This window comes from Oncorhynchus keta, unplaced genomic scaffold, assembly GCF_023373465.1.
Source record: "Oncorhynchus keta strain PuntledgeMale-10-30-2019 unplaced genomic scaffold, Oket_V2 Un_contig_15022_pilon_pilon, whole genome shotgun sequence".
NCBI classification, from domain to species: domain Eukaryota; kingdom Metazoa; phylum Chordata; class Actinopteri; order Salmoniformes; family Salmonidae; genus Oncorhynchus; species Oncorhynchus keta.
Genome location: NW_026279086.1, coordinates 1 through 4,047, shown reverse-complemented (window position 1 = coordinate 4,047; position 4,047 = coordinate 1). Strand labels below are relative to the sequence as shown.

The window sequence follows — 4,047 nt, the reverse complement described above, 5'->3', positions numbered from 1 at the left end:
CTACTAGTGACCAGAGCCCTATTCCCTATATAGTGCAGTACTTTCACCAGAGCCCTATTCCTATATAGTGCACTACTAGTGACCAGAGCCCTATTCCCTATATAATGAACTACTAGTGACCAGAGCCCTATTCCCTATATAGTGAACTACTATTGACCAGAGCCCTATTCCCTATATAGTGCACTACTTTAGACCAGAGCCCTATTCCCTATATAGTGCACTACTTTCGACCAGAGCCCTATTCCCTATGTAGTGCATTACTTTAGACCAGAGCCCTATTCCCTATATAGTGCACTACTTCGACCAGAGCCCTATTCCCTATGTAGTGCATTACTTTAGACCAGAGCCCTATTCCTATAGTGCTCTACTTTCGACCAGAGCCCTATTCCCTATATATAGTGCACTACTTTCGACCAGAGCCCCTATTCCCTATATAGTGCACTACTTTAGACCAGGGCCCTATTCCCCTATGTAGTGCTACTTTAGACAGGAGCCCTATTCCCTATATGGTGAACTACTAGTGACCAGAGCCCTATTCCCTATATAGTGAACTACTAGTGACCAGAGCCCCTTTTCCCTATATAGTGAACAACTAGTGACCAGGCCCTTTTCCCTATATAGTGAACTACTAGTGACCAGAGCCCTTTTCCTATATAGTGAACTACTGACCAGAGCCCTATTCCCTATATAATGAACTACTAGTGACCAGAGCCCTATTCCCTATATAGTGAACTACTAGTGAGCAGAGCCCTATTCCCTATATAGTGCACTACTAGTGACCAGAGCCCTATTCCCTATATAGTGCACTACTAGTGACCAGAGCCCTATTCCCTATATAATGAACTACTAGTGACCAGAGCCCTATTCCCTATATAGTGAACTACTAGTGACCAGAGCCCTATTCCCTATATAGTGAACTACTAGTGACCAGAGCCATATTCCCTATATAGTGAACTACTAGTGACCAGAGCCCTATTCCCTATATAGTGAACAACTTCACTTGATGCTCCCCCCCAAAAAATCCCCCAAAATATCTTAAATCTTATTCTGGTGACTAGATGCTTGACTACCGTTTGACAATTGAAAACATTCTCGCTCTTTTCCATAATAATCTCATCATTCAGGCTACCCACACATCCTATCTGCACTGTTGGAGAGCACGTCCCAAGACCAGATGAGGCACATTTGCTATTTAACACAACCATTTCTGCGCCAAAAAAAACTGTCTGTAGAGTTGAAAATGCCATGGAAACGGATTTAACTTTATTTTTTAAATTTATTTGGCACATACATTTTAGCGAATGTAAAACACAGACGCTGGGAGACGAGAAGCAAGTGGATTTAATAATAAATATACATGAAAACAAACCACGAACAACGTTTGTGACATAAGAACAGGAAGATAACACCAAGGCTGACTGGGGAATGAACCTGAGGGAGAGGCAGGTAGAGGGATGGAAATCATGGAAGCGATGCAGTCCAGGTGAGTCTCGTGAGGCGCAGGTGCGCGGGAACCATGGTGACAGGTGTGCGCAATAATCACCACACTGGCGACAACCCGGAAAGAAGGGGAGAGCGGGACTAAACGTGACAGAGAAAAAGTAAAATTGTTGTATGCTTTACGTCATCACGCACTACTTTTTTATCTGCAAGGAGTCAGTTTGGTGGAAGTTGCGACCGTGGGGAAAATGCGCGTATTTTCTCTATCCGGATTCTAGAATATTCTTATGAAAATGTGTCGCCAATTGGATGGGAACCTAGATAATTATAAGATTATTATGACAAAATGTATCAAACTGCAGACAAGCATCGATCATCATGTCACCGGAATAAGACCCTCGATATTTATTGGAAAGGAGCATCAAACTCATCACATTTTCACTTTCACCATCCTGTGAAGTCCATCATCGTTTATTTAATCTGTAGCCTAATTAAACTGCATGTTATCCTGAGTCGTAGCGGGAGGACCAGACACCACGTCACAGCGTGACTCCATGTTGAGTTCCATATGATGGTTATTAGCCTTTATCAATATTTGTTCCACTAGCATTTCTTGCATAATTTATTTTACCGGGCACAAAAAAGATCTCCCCTTGCCTATTTACCTTTATTTAACTAGGCAAGTCAGTGATGGCCTAGGAACAGTGGGTTAACTGCCTTGTTTAGGGGCAGAATGACAGATTTGTACCTTTTGTACCTTTCAGATTTGCAACCTTTCGGTTACTAGTCCAATGCTCTAAGCACTAGGCTACCTCCCTCCTCTAACCACTAGGCTACCTCCCTCCTCTAACCACTAGGCTACCTGCCTCCTCTAACCACTAGGCTACCTCCCTCCTCTAACCACTAGGCTACCTCCCTCCTCTAACCACTAGGCTACCTGCCTCCTCTAACCACTAGGCTACCTGCCTCCTCTAACCACTAGGCTACCTGCCTCCTCTAACCACTAGGCTACCTGCCTCCTCTAACCACTAGGCTACCTGCCTCCTCTAACCACTAGGCTACCTGCCTACTCTAACCACCAGACTACCTGCCTCCTCTAACCACTAGGCTACCTGCCTCCTCCAACCACTAGGCTACCTGCCTCCTCTAACCACTAGGCTACCTGCCTACTCTAACCACCAGACTACCTGCCTCCTCTAACCACTAGGCTACCTGCCTCCTCCAACCACTAGGCTACCTGCCTCCTCTAACCACTAGGCTACCTGCCTCCTCTAACCACTAGGCTACCTGCCTCCTCTAACCACTAGGCTACCTGCTCACTCTAACCACCAGACTACCTGCCTCCTCTAACCACTAGGCTACCTGCCTCCTCCAACCACTAGGCTACCTGCCTACTCTAACCACCAGACTACCTGCCTCCTCCAACCACTAGGCTACCTGCCTCCTCTAACCACCAGGCTACATGCCTCCTCTAACCACTAGGCTACCTGCCTCCTCTAACCACTAGGCTACCTGCCTCCTCTAACCACTAGGCTACCTGCCTCCTCTAACCACCAGGCTACCTGCCTCCTCTAACCACTAGGCTACCTCCTCCTCTAACCACCAGGCTACCTGCCTCCTCTAACCACTAGGCTACCTGCCTCCTCCAACCACTAGGCTACCTGCCTCCTCCAACCACTAGGCTACCTGCCTCCTCCTAACCACTAGGCTACCTGCCTCCTCTAACCACTAGGCTACCTGCCTCCTCTAACCACCAGGCTACCTGCCTCCTCTAACCACTAGGCTACCTGCCTCCTCCAACCACTAGGCTACCTGCCTCCTCTAACCACCAGGCTACCTGCCTCCTCCAACCACTGGGCTACCTGCCTCCTCCAACCACTAGGCTACCTGCCTCCTCTAACCACCAGGCTACCTGTCTCCTCCAACCACTAGGCTACCTGCCTCCTCTAACCACTAGGCTACCTGCCTCCTCTAACCACTGGGCTACCTGCCTCCTCTAACCACTAGGCTACCTGCCTCCTCTAACCACTAGACCACCTGCCTCCTCCAACCACTAGGCTACCTGCCTCCTCTAACCACTAGGCTACCTGCCTCCCTCCAACCACTAGGCTACCTGCCTCCTCTAACCACTACCGCTACCTGCCTCCTCTAACCACTAGACCACCTGCCTCCTCCAACCACTAGGCTACCTGCCTCCTCTAACCACTAGGCCACTGCCTCCTCTAACCACTAGACTACCTGCCTCCTCTAACCACTGGCTACCTGTCTCCTCCAACCACTGGTCTACCTGCCTCCTCCAACCACTAGGCTACCTGCCTCCTCTAACCACTAGACCACCTCCTCCCTAACCACTAGGCTACCTGCCTCCTCTAACCACTAGACTACCTGCCTCCTCTAACCACCAGGCTACCTGGTCTCCTCCAACCACTGGTCTACCTGCCTCCTCCAACCACTGGGCTACCTGCCTCCTCTAACCACTAGACCACCTGCCTCCTCCAACCACTAGGCTACCTGCCTCCTCTAACCACTAGACTACCTGCCTCCTCTAACCACCAGGCTACCTGTCTCCTCCAACCACTGGGCTACCTGCCTCCTCCAACCACTAGG

General features: G+C 49.1%; 1 long non-coding RNA gene across 5 annotated transcripts; it reads right to left on the bottom strand.

Moving 5' to 3' along the window:
- Window positions 1–1,565: 1,565 nt before the first annotated feature.
- Window positions 1,566–3,239, bottom strand: LOC127918832 (uncharacterized). 5 transcript variants are annotated; one of them, XR_008100955.1, is made up of 4 exons: window positions 3,178–3,239; window positions 2,928–3,027; window positions 2,678–2,752; window positions 1,566–2,502 (listed from the first exon to the last, which is right to left on the bottom strand). It is a non-coding gene; the product is annotated as an uncharacterized LOC127918832 (long non-coding RNA). The 5 variants fall into 5 exon arrangements; XR_008100952.1 differs by having other exon boundaries at window positions 3,153–3,234; XR_008100954.1 differs by having other exon boundaries at window positions 2,703–2,752; window positions 3,153–3,234.
- Window positions 3,240–4,047: the final 808 nt, after the last annotated feature.